The sequence below is a fragment of the Enhydra lutris genome, unplaced genomic scaffold (genome assembly GCF_002288905.1).
Source record: "Enhydra lutris kenyoni isolate GAN:26980312 unplaced genomic scaffold, ASM228890v2 scaffoldscaffold3, whole genome shotgun sequence".
NCBI classification, from domain to species: domain Eukaryota; kingdom Metazoa; phylum Chordata; class Mammalia; order Carnivora; family Mustelidae; genus Enhydra; species Enhydra lutris.
Genome location: NW_019154087.1, coordinates 49,283,005 through 49,299,739, shown reverse-complemented (window position 1 = coordinate 49,299,739; position 16,735 = coordinate 49,283,005).

The window sequence follows — 16,735 nt, the reverse complement described above, 5'->3', positions numbered from 1 at the left end:
CTTTTTTTTTCCAGTTCGTTTCTTCAACATTCAAAAACATTTATTGAAGGGCAGCTGTGAAGTATTCACAACTAATAAAGCAAACGCCCATCTTCAAGGAAATTATATTCTTTTTTTTTTTTTAACTTAACAGACAGAGATCACAAGTAGGCGGAGAGGCAAGCAGAGAGAGAGAGGAGGAAGCAGGCTCCCCGTTGAGCAGAGAGCCTGATGCGGGGCTCAATCCCAGGACCCTGAGATCATGACCTGAGCTGGAGGCAGAGGCATAACCCACTGAGCCACCCAGGTGCCCCAGGAAATTATATTCTTAACATTTTTTTCTTTCACTGTCAAAATGTAAAGTTTTAAGATGAGGTGTATAAAGTTGCTTCTTTTAACCCTGACAACTTTACCAAATTGGTACCCAAATGTACCCAAAATTCTAAGAATGTTGACTCTGAAAACATAGTTCTGCATTGTGAGCAATGGTAGGGACTATAATGGCATGAGGCAAGAAAAAATTGGTCTCAAAGAGAGATAATTCAATTTGATATTATGGCAAATTATTCCTTCATTATTTTGTGGATTCAAAATTCAGGGGTTTTTTTAAAGATTTTATATATTTATTTGACAGAAAGACAATTAGGCAGAGAGGCAGGCAGAGAGAGAAAGGGAAGCAGGCTCCCTGCTGAACAGAGAGCCCAATGTGACTGGATCCCAGGACCCTGGGATCATGACCTGAGCTGAAGGCAGAGGCTTTAACCCACTGAGCCACCCAAGCGCCCCTCACCTAGAACTTTTACCTTGATACCGCAGGTGGCCTGCAGAAGTTCTGTGGAGTATTTTACAAATGATTGCATGAAATAAGTATCCATATAAAGGTCTGTCAAAGGTGGGGTGAAATAGTTTCTTAACTTCTTTAATAATCTTGTGCTAATATTTAGTTTTTCAAATCATTTGGCTTGAGTAGAAAAAAATTATGTATATTTGTATATATATATATCTATACACCTCCCCATACTCTCCAAACACGTACATATACATAGTACTCTAATGAGTACTACATTAGCTTGTTCAGTACTGTATTAGCTATGGGAAACGTAAAAATATATTTAACTATGACTCTGTATTGTCTTTTCACATAACTTCAAAATTTTTTTTAAATTAAATTTATTAGAAAGCATGGAAAGATCCTTGGCTGCAATCCTGACAGAGTAACTAGACCAGTTTTACCTTTCTATTTAAAGGAACTATTTACACTGGACAAGGATTAAAAACCAATATTAGTAGTTTTTAGAAAGTGATCAATATGGACCTATGAAAATTAAGAAAAGAACACCTAAGATGAGCCTTGGATTTATACAGACTATCCCTGATGGTACTTTCCAAACCATGTCACATGGAATGAGATTGATAGTCTACCTCAGTAGAAGAAAGAGCACCAGAATGTGAAGGTTTCAAGGCAGCTGAGATTCAGGAACATGAAGGCAGTTAGAAAAGAGCTATAAAAGAGCCCCAAAACTCTATGCAGAAATTTTCCTGAAGTTCTTGTCCAAATTCTACTTTGTACTTACACACAACAAGATTCTCAAATATTTAGCTTGAAAAGAAATTTAGAAGCAGAGACACCAAGGAAGTTCTGGACTTTAGACATAGATAGAGTAAACCTATATTCCAGATGAGACCCCTGAAAGGCTACTCCTTAAGAGTTACAGCTGTGCTATAGTAGAAAAGACTAGTCTGTACAAGTAAGGGGAAAACTAGATGAGATGAGGAACCTCACACCAAGACTCAGTAAAGCCACACAATTGAACAGCTAGTCCTCTATGAAAGAAGACATCTTAATCCAGGCCCTCAATAGTCTTTAATCTGCAATATTAAGCATTACAGAATAAAAATAACTAAACATGCTAAGATGTGAGAAAAGATTACATAATTAAATAAGTGAATCAACAGAGACAGACCCAAAGAAGATCCAGATATGAGAGTTAGCAATCAAAGATTCCAAAATAGCTAAAGAAATAGTTAAAAAATGAATTAAAATGTAAAGTATTTCATAAGAAAAGTCAAGTCAATTAAAAAAAATCGACACTCTAGGACTGCATGATACAATATCTGAAAATAAGAATTGAGTATATTTCAGGGACGCCTGGGTGGCTCAGTGGGTTAAGCCACTGCCTTCGGCTCAGGTCATGATCCTGGGGTCCTGGGATCGAGTCCCGCGTCGGGCTCCTTGCTCGGCAGGGAGCCTGCTTCCTCCTCTCTCTCTGCCTGCCTCTCTGCCTGCTTGTGTGTACTCTCTCTCTGACAAAAAAAAAAAAATTTTAAAAAAAAAAAAAAAAAAAGAATTGAGTATATTTCATAGGTTGCTGGACATGGTAAAATATAGGGGTAGTGAACTTATAGACAATTTAGTAGAACAATATCCAAGCTAAAACAAATTAGAGAAAAAAAATATATAACAGAATTCAGATGCGTTACATGTGGACATGCTTTTAAAAGTTTTAGGATACGCTTGTTTTTCAATACAAGGAGAGAGAAGGAAATGGAAGAGAAAGTATACATCTAAAGATACAGTAGGTAAGACTATTCAAAATCTGATGAAAGATATCAAGTCACAGATTGAAGAATCTCAGGGAAAGCCAACCTAGTCCACTCTGAACTTGTTCTTGTATAGAACATCTCTATTTAAATAAAAACCATATGGACAGCTTAGAATTTTTGCCACTCCATTGTAAAATATGTGATGAATCTTATTCTTGAATTTATTACTAAAATAGATTTGTACAACCATTTCTCAAATGATCATAGAAACCACGGTGTTTATATATATCGCTAGCTACCCAGATTCTAAAGATGTCAAATAACAGACCCAAGGTTAATTTGCCTTTGGCTTGAAAGTGATGAACTCCTCCAGTAAAACTGATAAATTGATTGATCATTATTATTCTCCTATTTTTCAATATTCAGGTGGATATTTTAGTATTATATTTTTATAGAAGAGGTATAGAAAATTTTTAGATATTCAAAACTTTCTATTAATATAAAAATCATGCACCTAGAGTATCATAAAAAGCATGGGAGCATGAAATCCTACTTGAAAAAGTACTCCAAATATGATTATAATCCTTGCTACCTTTAGGTAACAAGTCTACATATGCCTCCATGCCCTTCAAAAAGTAACAATAAAGAAATGATAACTAACACAGAAAATTAAAATAAAATATGAAGAGTCCTATGTGAGTCATAGAGCTGCACTAATATAATAACTGCTAGTCACATGTGTTTATTGAGGTCTTAAAATCAGTATTTTTAACATTTTCTTTCTACTTGATAGGAGTGTATCAGCTATAGTTTTTACATACACTTGTCATTTGGTCCCATGACCATTTGAACAAAATATTGTCACTGATTTTTTACCTGTTTGTTACATCAAATGTCCCATAAATATTGTGGATTTGTCTATCCGTCCTTACAATTTTGGCAATTTTTCTTATATATTGTAAACCTTGATATTAATTGCATATACACTTAGAATTCTTATATCTTTCACTAAAGGAAAACTTTTTATACACATGAAGTGACCCTTTTATAATTGTCAGTGGTTTTCTAGCAACTGATACAAAATATTTCTGTCTTGCCTTGAAGTCTATCTTGTATAAGAATATAGTGAAATACCTTCTTTTTGGTTGTGGTTAAGCTGTATGTTTTTACCTCATCTTTTACTTTAAGCTTTTTATAAACTTAGGTTTTTGTTGTGTCCTTTAATAGTCAACAGTTATTTTTATGCAATCTAACATTCTTTGTCTTTAAATAATTTAGTTCCTGAGTATTTAATGTGTTAATTTATTGAGACTCACATCTGCCTCTCATTCTGTGCTTTTCCTTTGCTGCATATTTTATGTTTTCCCACCTTTCATTGCTTTCTTTGGTTATTGTTTTATCATTTTATTTTTAATATTTATCTTTAATCTAATATTTACATTGGTAAATAATTAAAATTATTGCTAATATTTTCTAATATATTAATGATTGTCCTAGAAATTATAAATGCCTCCTTGACTTATCAAAATGTAATGTTAATTGGTACTTTTACTGACATTATGACTTTGGAAAACTTTAATTCCATTTAGTTTTCTCTTTTTTGTATGTGGCATATTTATAAGGTATTTTAAAAATATTTTTTTATTTGAGAGAGAGGAAGAGAGGAGGGGCAGGGAGAGAATCTCCAGAAGACTCCCTGCTAGGCACAGAGTCTGATCCCATAATCCTGAGATCATGACCGGAGCCAAAACCAAGAGTCAGATGCTTAACTGACTGTGACACCCAGGCACCCCTAGAAAATACTTTTATAATGTATCTTCATGACATATTTTATACAATTAATATCCATTTATATTTATTCACATATTCTCTCCTTTAATTTTTTTTTTTTGCTTCATTTTCTCACTTATTTCTCTTCTTAACTTAAAAGTCATTATTTAAAAAAAAATAATCTAGGCCTAGAATGATGTCGCCTTTCATCTGGAAAGATTTATGTTTGTTTCCTCCAGACGTTAAAAACACTATAAATCTGGCATCATCTTAGTCCATGATTAGCCTTGAAATTTATTAGCGCATACAAATGATTCAAATTTGGGCTGCTATCTGGTAAGGGTTGAAGTATTTCTAGTTTACTTTTTCTCCTAAAGCGAAGATCTTTAGGTTTTCAATCTACATCCTGGGACTTTACCAGGGCTTCACTCTGGGTAGGATCTGAACCTTAATTTGCTTTTCCTCTAACTAAGGGAGGCTGTGAAAAGTGTTGTTCAGCCTCTCAATCAGCTTTTTGGGTCAGCAAACGGTCTCAGAGGAAATGTTGTACTTTTAGCCAATTTGCTTGAACTCTCTGTGTCTCAATCTTCTCTTGTACAAAATGAAATAAACATTAGGACATAACTCCTAAGACTGTGATAAGGATTAAATCAGTTAACCACGTAAAACAGGTGTCTGGTGCATGGCAAGAGCTGAAATTATTATCTCTCAATATTATTTATAATGTTAGGTTCTCTGAAGTAATTTTGGGAGTCCCAGTTTATTACCATTGCCTAGACAGATACCCATATAAATCTGACAGATTTACCAATTTTATTCCACAAATATTTATTGAATAATTTTATGGTTTAAAGTATTTGTTAATACAGACATGGGAGGTATCTATCTATGGATTTCATAGAATAGTAATAAATATTAACATACAAAATAATGAGAGCCAATTGTAGAATTATCAGCAAAGGCATTCAAACATTTCTTGAGTAAGGGACTTCTGAGAAGCTTGTTTTCTTGTGGCATCTAAATAAATGTGAAATTTATATTTAAAATCTCAGTTGTTTCAGGGGGAAAGTTACTATTTACAATGAAATAATGAAACTGTGGTGCTAATCAGTTTCAATTGACTATCATAACAATCCAAACAAACTAACATTGGAATAGTGAATTTTTTTTAAAGATTTATTTATTTATTTGAGTAGGGGAGGGGCAAAGGGAGATGGTGAGAGAGTCTCAAGCAGACTCCACACTGAGTGTGAAGCCCAAATGTGGGGTGCTATTTCAGGACCCTGAGACTATGACCTTAAGATCAAGACCATGGATCATGACCCTAAGATTATGACCTAACCTAAAACCAAGAGTCAGAGGTTTAAGTGACTGTACCATCCAGGAACTCCAGAATAATGAATAGTGGGTTTTTGTTGTTGTTGTTTTGTTTGGTTTTATACTCCCTTGCTAAGCATTAAAAGGTCTTTAGTAAATATAAAGTTAGATAAGAGAGTAACTGCCAACTCAATTTTTAGTTCACACAACTAATATTTTAAAGACTTATATTAATACTTTACTACATTAAATAAAGAGTAGTTATGAAAGGACAGAAAATCATCATGATTGAAGATCATTTGGATGAAATGCTAACTGATTAGAGCCAGATTCTGTTATACCCTGATATTAGGCATGGCATAATTTTTCATGCTGGGATGTTTTATTCTCTCACACTATTATCCACTGAATATTTTGATCCTACTCCACATGTTCTATTACCAACATGATGAATATTCCAACTGTCTCTGTTCAAATTGTCTCTTCAATACCTATAGTGAGGAAATCAGCATTCTTTGTTAGCAAGGCTCTGAATATCCACTTCAGTTTTATAGTGAGACAAACTAACAAAAATTTTATGTCACCTAAGTGATAATCAGGAAAATTCTATTCATGTATTCTCTTAAACTATACATTTATTAAGGTTCCTGAAATTAATTGTGATTTTCAAGCAGCTAACTTGTGAGATGTAGGAGAGTCAAGGTCCTTTACAAGTCAGTCCCTCTATCTTGGAATCTGAGTGCATTCCCTTCCTTCCTTCCAAGAAACCTTCATTCCTAGTAAGTAAGATCTACAGTTTCCGATCAAACTAGCAGGGAGATAACAAAGGTGAAACAAAGTGAACTATTCCACCCAGAGTGCAGGCAATAAGGAGAAAATTGTCTATAGATAATTTTAAAAACATAATAAAGTCAAATGATATCAGTCTACTTTTTATTGTCACCATGCACTGTCACTAATAGTATCCAGTCCAAAATAGTTTTGTTAGGGTAAGCTCTAAATAATTGCAATTATTGTTGTGCTGTCCCATAACACCTGACAGCATTCTTTGCACACTGTGATTAATAGTCTGTATTAAATAGATACATACAAATTCGAGTGAATGAAAAAAATTTCTCCATATCTACCATGTCTTAATTATCTTACAAAACATACAAAATAAAAGTAATGCTATTGAAAGGGGGAAAAATTCTAGAGGTAGAAAATACTATAATTTGTCTATTTCAAATTACTGTTTTAAAATCAGATTGTGAACAAGATCTATACCTTTGGAAGTGTTATCTATTCCTTTCTGGAAAAGCACAAAAAAATTTAAAACCTCTATTCCATAAGATACCATTAGAAACTATTACTCAAGCTTATCATAACCCATTAAGTAAGGTTCTTTGGGAATATTTATGAATGCTTCTTACTGTTCCATCTTCTACCCTAAATGTTCATAAAAGAAATATATTTTGAATACATTTTGTTAATCAATTCATTCTGTAGAATAATTTCTTAACTAGATACTCTAGAGGTGTTTATTAAAAGATCAGGAAATAGTTTGCATGTAGCATAATCATAAGTAGTTCAGCATACTTTTATATTTTAAATCATTGCTTCCCATTGTCCTCCATAATAGTAATAACTTTTAAGTTTATAAGCTTTGAATTAATAAAAATTTATAAAACTTATTTAATAGCACTGGCTAATCAGAATAATTAGAAGAGTAAGATTAGGTTCTAAGGCTAAAAGGAATAAAATCATATTAAGCACGAGTATTTTTATATTTTGAAATAATGGCTTCTTAGCAAGAAAAATTATATTTATATAGAAATGGAGATAAATTCTCCAAAATGCTCCCAACATCACTAAGAAGAGTTAACCTTTGTGAGCAACAGTTTTATGTCAGGGAGTGTTTTAATTACTGTATTTGCATTATCTTCTTTAATCGTTATTAACAACCTCATGAAGTGGGAACATTACTATTCTCATCTTATGAAGAGAATGAAAATGATAAAAAGTGGAGAAGTAGCTCAAGCGCAACACAGTTCGAAGTAGTTGATACAAATTCAGTCACTTTGACTCCAGAGCTAAATGTGTTCTAAAGCATTGGGCACTAACTGACCTCCAAGTTTAACTGTTGATATTTCCCAGGGTGGTACGAAAGTGAATAGAAACTTAGTTTGCTAGTATTTATTTTTATTTTTTAAATTATCATTATTTCTTATTATATTGTGTTATTATATATTTTTATTACCATTGTTCTTCATGGGAAAAACATCATTCTTCCAAACATTGCATAGGAGCCATTAATTAGGTTTCACGGCTTCTAACATGACACATTAAAATTAGAAATCAAGATATATTGAACATCCAGTTAGCTGTGGACGATGGCAGTTACCTAGGTCCCCATTACCCAATATTTTCTTCAAAAACAAAACAGAACAATAACAAATAAAGAATAAATAACACACACACACACACACACACACACACACACACAGTGTGCCCTCAGCACAATGTAAAGATAAAGAAAGCACAAACTTAAGAAAATCGATGTAAAAATCTAAAATTAATAATACCAAATGCCATCAAGCAACTTCTCACATACCTATCTGGCCACTCATCTTTGCATAGAACAAGGACAGAGTAAGAAAAATTATAGAGACAAAGAGGAAGCTAACAATGGGCCAAGGGTTGATATAACACCACAGATAGAAAGAGAAAGTTGATCTTAAGTGTGAAAACACAAAAAGTCCAGTAGAGAAGAGCAAAGGGGAAAAAGAAGTAAGTAAAACGTATGTGTGATTTAAAACATCAGTCTTTTAACTGTATAGCTTTGCAGAATGAAAAAATTAAAAAAGGTAAGGCACTCAGGGGTGAAAGGCTAATGAAGCATAAATAAATAAATAAATAAATAAAATTTAGGGTTCAATAAGAAAAAAGAGAACTAAAACATCAGAAAAAATACCTCTTACCACCTACAAAAGTATCAAACTACAAAAGTTTACTTTGCCACACAAACAGGAGAGGTTTCATTGAATGAGGAATCTTGGAAACCACCCCAAATTCAAAAAACTTAAGCAGAAAATAGCAAATCTCTGCAAAGGTATAACAAACTTATAAAAAATGAGGTTCAACACTTCTTGGTTAAGGATCCTGCTTCCTTGCTCCTAAGAAAACAACCATGAAGTAGAATAAACAACAAAACCCAAAAAGACTATGGGACAATCCAAACTGAATTAAACACAATCAAGTAAACACTTAAAGATTAAAACAAAAACAAAACAAAACCTGAGCCAGAAATGCAAAAATAAAAACTTGGATAAAAACCAAGATATGAAAAACAATGAATTGGAATAAAGAGACAAAATTATCTCAGAAATAATTACTGAAGTATATAGCAACCAAAGGATGTTAGACTCAAAAATTTAATAAAATCATTAAAGAAAGGCAAGAAAACACCCAAGAGAATGTAATTGAGATAAGAGAAGGACTAAATGGGTCAGAGAAAAAAATGATGGAAAAACAAGAAAAACAAAGAATAATATTTGTATAAAAGCTGTCTGCAGAGAAGAACAAAACAATTTAACATTTAAAATTATAATCCAAGAAAACTTTGCAGTAATAAAAAAAAGCCTTGAATATAACTATTGAAGGCACCCCCTGAATGAATACATAAACTCTTCTGACACATATTCAGGAAAAAATTACTTGACTTTGACGATGAAGAATAGACTTTCAGTGCTTCCAGGCATATGTGTAAATGTGTGTGTGCATGTGTGAGTGTGCGTGCATGAGTATGTGTGTGTATGTAATTGTAAGACTAAAAAAAGATGGGAACAAGAGGAGAATACTAACATAAATATTTCTTGTTGTGACAATGTAGAAATATTACAACTAAAAATGGAAAAAGAGAGGAGAAGATAGTATAAGATTCTTTTTGATTGCTGTCGTATAGGTAATAGGTATGAATTAAAGCATTAAAAACGGATTAAATTGTTAAATGTTAATAAAACAGGAAATGAAAAGATTAAAAGTGATGTAAATACTATAGTAAAAATACTAGAGTAAAAAATTCTGCTGGGCTTACAGGTCTTATAAGACCTATAATGTGGTTATGTCTCAGTAAATCCATTGTAACTTTAAAATATCGTTAGGTCAAAAAGACATTTAATACACTTAACTACACTACATCATAGCTTAGCCTTGCCTATCTTAAATATGCTCAGAACACTTACATAAGCCCACAGTTGAGCAAAATCATCTAACACACAGCCTATTTTATATAAAGTGTTAAATATCTTATGAGATTTATTGAATACCGTCCTGAAAGTGAAAAACGGAATGGTTGTATGGATACAGAATGGTTATAACGGTTACAAGTGTATGAGTTGTTTTCCCTCATGATCACATGGCCAACTGGGAGCTGTGGCTCACTGCCCAGCATCACCAGAGCATCTTACCACATATTGTTATCCTCGGAAAAGATCAAAGCTCATAAAGCAAAGTATGGTCTTTACTGAATGCATATAGCTTTTACACATCTTGAAGTTGAAAAACCAAAGTTCAAACCACCATTCAGGGTCCATCTATTCTAGTAAACATCATTGAAATACAACAAAATACAAATCTTAAATATCAAAAATTAGGTAAGTAAAAAATAAAATACACATCATAGACCTAGCAAACATAACACACATAATTATAAAATATTTATTTTATAAATATATTGAGAACATATTAACTCACCTACTAAAAGAAAAAGGATTTCAATTTAGCTAACAATGTACCACCAATATTATGCTATGCACTAAAAATATACTTAGGTGGATTTTAAAAGACTAAAAGAGAACAAAAGTATATGGGCAAAATGGAGACCACAAGAAAGCAGGTATAGCTATCCTTACTATCAAGCCGAAATACACATTAAACATCACAAAGAAAAGCATATTGTAAAGTTGGAAGTCACCATTCACAAAGAAGTTATAACACAAAAACTATAGAAGGTGTGTAAGGAAATAGATAAAAACACATATAATAATGGGAATTTTCATAAACTACTTACAAAATAAGACAGGTCAAAAATAAGAAAGCACATTAGAGACATTAGCAACATATTCACTATGGTGACTTTTATGGGTGTCTACCAAACTTTACACCTGATAATTGAAAAAATTCTTTTTTAGTACTCATATGTCATATTAATCATCTACACAAAATATCGAGTTCCATAAAGTAGGCTTATTAAAAATAACAACCTCTTATCATAAAACAATAAAACTAGAAAGTATTAACAAAACTGGAAGTTATTAAACAAATTGAAAAACAAAAAGGAAATTAAAAAGTCTAATATTAATCAATCAAAGTAAAAAGAAAAATAAAACTGAATTACCTAAATTTATGGTATATAGCAAGGCAGTGATCAGAAGATGATTCATGGCAATAAAACCTTTTTTTTTAGTTAAAATGAAAGCATTAAAATAAACTTAATAGATTTTATTTTGCTAATAAATTTTTGAATTAAAATTTTATTTTTCAATAAATTTAATATAATTATGAGCTCAAACAAGAAAATGAATAAGTAAATCAAAAAATAAAAATAGAAGAAATACCAAAGCTAAAAGCCATAACTAATGAAGTAGAGAATAGAAAAATAATAGACTAATTAATATATTAAAATCCTGTTTGGGTTTTTTCTTTGTTTGTTTTGCTTTGTGTAGTTAACAAACTAAATAAATTGCTACGTAGTTTAATCAAGGGAAAGAGAGAAAGTAGAAGCACAAAAAATGAGAGACATCAAAAGAGAAATAACCATTGAAAGGGAATTTTTTTTGGAAAGGGAAATATTTTAATAACTCAGGAGACTATTTTGCAACACACTGTGCAAATAACCTTGATTTAAAAAATTACCATTTGGCAGACACCACAATAATAATTGTCTCAGGCAAGAATCATCAATAGACACTTACTTAAGTTTCTGGGTAAAGTACGATGAAAAATGGGGTGTTTACTTAGTCTCAAATATTTCCCCAGTACATCCTTACTAATTGCAAAGGAGATAGTGTAGTGGGGAACTGAACAACACCCCTTTATACAAATTGTTCAAAATTAACAACCAAAATGAAACAAACCAACATCATGTGGGTAGATGAACTGAAAAGGTAAGCCATCACTTACTGCATTCTTTTAAAAAATGCATGACCTGAATTTAGTCATGATGAAACATCAGACAAGAAAATTGATGGATTATTCTACAAAGTAACTGCCCAGAACCTACAACACTAACATGACTGTGAAAGACCAAGACAGAGAAACTACCCTACATTAAAATGAGACATAACTAAATGCACTGTTATCTTGGATTCGATTCTGATCTAGCAAAAGAAGATTGGAAGGAAAAGTCATGAATTTCAAATAAACTCTCTAGAACTAGAACTCTACAGAGTTATAGCATTGCTAATATATTTACTGGTTTTGAGAACTGAACTGTATCATAGAGGATGTTAGCATTTCAGGAAGCTGTGTAACAGGTACATAGAGACCCTTCGTAATATTTTTTTGCAAACCCAAAAGCTAAAAACTAAAATCATAATGAAAAATGAATTTAAGCAAAAAAATTCAATTTTTAAAATCAAGAGTTACAAAAATAATGAACTAATTTTGAGTATGGGAAAGCCATTTTTTCCTAGGTAACCTAAAAAACTGAACAGCTTTACTATGAGGTAAATGTAAATGTTATTTGACAAAGAATTTATATTTATTTCAGGGTTATAAAGTTAAGGGAAAGAATATTAAAGAATGAGAATGTGTCACTATATAAATAAATAGAGTGCAATAACAACATAAAGTTCTGTCAGGAGGTATAAAAGCAATTCACTTAACAAAAACAATGATGATAATTGATAAAATATATTTTAAGGAACTTCAAATAAATACTGAGGTTTTTTGCCATTTAATTAACCAGTGGGAAGTCTAAATCATCTGTTTTTATCTACTTATGTTATTATTTAAAAAATGCATTTGTATATGATTGAATTTTATCCACACAAATAATAGTTTTGCTTTGTAAAAGACAAATACTTCAGGTCTTATCAATCTATAACCCAAGTTTTTTTTTTTTTTTTTGGTTATTTAAGAAGAATGGATAATTTAAGGACATGATAAAAAGTTTTAATTACTCACTTGTCTATATAAGAAACACTATAAAGATGAGAAGGAATATTGTCTTTGGGGCATCTGTGTCCTAGGAAGCTTTATTTAAAGTAGTTATGAATTTAAGAAAACTATATAGTTCTAAAACCCACAAAAAATTGAACTAGCAATTTAAGTAGCAAACCATTTTAAATCTGTATTTTAAATCTATATTTTAAAAAGTGTTAATAAAGGGTTATCTCTAGCTGACAAAGTACTGTGTGCCAGCTCAAAGCTCCTTAATTATACTGGAAAACAACAGGCTTTGTCTCATTTACATTGACAACCCACCTGCAGGTAATTGAGTTTAACTTCCACTGTTTCTCTTAAGATTTAAAGGATTTTAAAACTGTGCATTACAGTTTGATTATTAAAGTTGATGCACTGCAATTTCATACACATAAAATTCAGTCAGAGGATTTAAAAGTAAATCACTTGAGATAAAATAAAGATGATTTTTAAACATATCTTGCTGAAGGACCATGAACTTACAGTAAATCCAAGGTGTGTGTACAAGGCAAAATATGAGCATATAAAATTTGTCTATAAGACCAAGCTCTTAAAATTGGCAGAATGTAAATCAATATTTATTGTGGAATTAGGAGCTATCCCCTACGTGTGGCAAACTTCCTGTGCCTCACAACAAGATGACAGGCCACAAAATATATTAAACACATCAGTAATGCTAAAAACATCGCCTGAACATCTACTTCTGTGTTAAAAAGACAAAACCAATTCATTATCATCAAGAAACAATTATCATCAGGGTTGAGGCTGAACAGCACCTGCCAAGGGTACACCAAAACACATCATGTTTTCACTTGAACATGGAGAACAGGGTTCATATTTTTCTTAGAAAATATAGGACAGTTTCAACCCAAAACATTAGGACTTTGACAATTTCAATCAACTCTCTCTTAGAAAAACTGGAAGAATCTCATATTAATAGTCTCATGGAAGCCTTCATTAAGTTATGTTTCATATGTTTGCACAAAGATGGGATTATAAAGGGATGGATTTTTACACATTCTTTTCTATATGAAGATGATTTTAAATATATGAGAAAAGAAAGCAACAATATTTACAAACATTTAATATGGGAAAGAACAGAAGTTTTTTGGGTCATTTTTTAAAGTTGATTTTCTCCTTGGTAAAGCTGAAATAAATTACCCAGAGCTCTTTGGCATGTTGTCACTCTAAGAAGGGTGAATATATCTATATTTTCCAGGTTAATTGTCCCAGAGTAATAATTATTAAAAGTGCCCTCATTTGTTCTCAAAATGCCCCACTTTAGACAGTATGTTAGACACATGTATGTTTAAGGCTAATGTAATACTTTTTACCTCCTGTCACTTAAGGAAATGAAGCTCATTTATTGGAGAAATAAAGAGAAGATAACTCCTTGACTTCGTTGAGAACTTGCTACTCATATTATGGACAGCAACCCAGTAGGGCTGGCAACACCTCAAAGCTACTTAGAAGCAAAAAAAGAGGCCATCTTAGACTTGCTGATCCTGCATTTTTAACAAGATTCAAAGTGACTTATATGCATATTTTAACTTAAGGGCACTGTATACAGGGCCTCTAGACAGAATGATCCCTGAACCCGAGCTTGCTTCCCCTCTGAATTTGCATGGGCTATTGACAACATCCAGTTAATGACTTCTTCTAGATCATGGCTGGACAGTGTCCGTACCCATCATTTCCAACATAAAAATTACTGATGGAGAAAGATTTCCAAGATGAATAGGTCATGTTGAACATGAACATGTCTATGTTGACCTAACATAGGTCAACATAGAACATAAAACTACATGTAATAACCACAGTGCCTCTGCCAGCCCCTGGGATCAGTGTCGTCATCACCCTCAAAGCAGTTATATAAGAAACCACGATGCCTCATTGGCTTCCTTTCCCAAAAGACCCAGATGTGAGGGGAAGTGTTCTAACATATACTGAATGAGAGACTTTCTTATTTGGGAAACTACATTTTATGAAACAGATTAGCCTTTTGGATTGATGGGATTAACTTCGAAACATGCCTTATTCTTGCTTATTATACATTTTGAACTAGAGCCACTGTTGAAGTGTGCCATTCAAATATATTTCCACCCCAGGGTGTGTCAGGGATGAGGTTGTGGGTTAAGTTCAGTAGATGTGGCATGAAAATTGTTATCTGCAAAGGAAGATTTGTATAAAAGCCCTAAACTGGATTCATGCTTTTCTCTTCAATTCTCTAAAATAGGTAATCATAATAAAAGATTTAAGAAATGCTCTTTTTTTTTTTAAAGATTTTATTTATTTATTTGACAGAGATCACAAGTAGGCAGAGAGGCAGGCAGAGAGAGAGAGAGGAGAAAGCAGGCTCCCCGCGGAGCAGATAGCCTGATGTGGGGCTCAATCCCAGGACCCTGGGATCAAGACCTGAGCCGAAGGTAGAGGCTTTAACCACTGAGCCACCCAGGTGCCCCTAAGAAATGTTCTTAATAATAGTAAACTTTGCAAGCTGCTGTTGCTGCGAGCTACTTTTCAGATCTTCTCTCAGGCTTCAGATATGGAGAATCTATCTACCAACGAATCTTTAAAATGCTTCTTGTGATCACCAGATGCAAAGAAATCATTCAGAAGAGTGATAAGTCTAAAAGCAATAGCCAGAGGATTTAAAAAAAAAAAAAAAAAAAGGAAAAGAAAAAAAAGAAAAAAGAAATGTCTCCAATCAAATGGGCATGGAAAAGATGGAAAAGCAAATAACACAGAGGCTAAACCAGGCACTTGGAGAAACATTAAGAAGCAATGCTTTTATCTCTTCTCCTCCTTCTCCTTCTCCTTCTTCTTCCCTTTCACCTTCTTACCTTCTTCTCTTTTTTTTTCTTTCTTTTTTTTTTTCTAAAACTCTCCACTATATCTTAAGAAAATGTAAGCAAAGAGGTAATACAAGGTCAAGGTCCTGCATAGGTGATCTTGTTTTACCAGGGGGTAAGAGTTGTTATAGTTCCTTAATGAGATGGAATACTGTTATCCGTATAACAGTATATATGTTCTATATGTGTGTAAAATTGTATAGTTCCGGTAATCTTTTGGGATCTAGTTGTGATAATCATCAAGTCCTGGGTTATAATTGTTAAGTATCCTTATATTTAAATATTTAATCATCCTTATCTCATTATCATCAAGTTTTTAAGTATCCAAAAGGAAAAAAAAGAAGCCTCTAAGTAGCTTGACTTAGAGAATTCAGAGTAATAAAACTTATTTTTCTCTAAGGGCTCTATATATTACACCACATTATCAGAAGCATTTAATAATGCAAATTTGATAAGTCTACCAATATCAGAATTAATATTACAGTACATTATTTCCCAAATAAAACAATTTTATTTGGGTTCTTTTGTCAGTTTTTCAAAGGGAAGGTAAAGATGGTAAAATCTAGTAAGGAAAAGAAGACATGAATGATGTGAGGATATTAGGGATGAGAAAAGGATATTTAATGTCCAAAATAACATAAATATCAAGTATCATAATGACAATATATCCAAATAATGGGCTAAAAGACTGATTAGTCTTTAGCTACAGACATCATCCTAAAAATCAGATGTGAGTGTTTCCCATCCCATCTCCTTTAATTCTTTTAAAGGAACTGATTTTCCTAGTAAAATTTTATGCCTTAAGAACCAGTGATGTGTTGAACAGGGTAGGGTCCCTGGGGTAGAAAAATGGGAATTTTGTTTCTATTTAAAAAAAAAAAAAAGCAGAGAAACTTAAATTCTAGGTCAACTTGTACTCTAATGTAGGTTACTAAAAATGTTGCTCACAGTGAGACATAAATAACAAGCCTGAAAGCAAGAGGCAGGACCTAAGAGTAAAGAATTCCCTTCCTTTTGTTGTATTCCCTCTGTCTTTCTCCAGATGCCCCCGTCCCACTTCCCTTTTCTCTTTCATGCACAACCAGCTC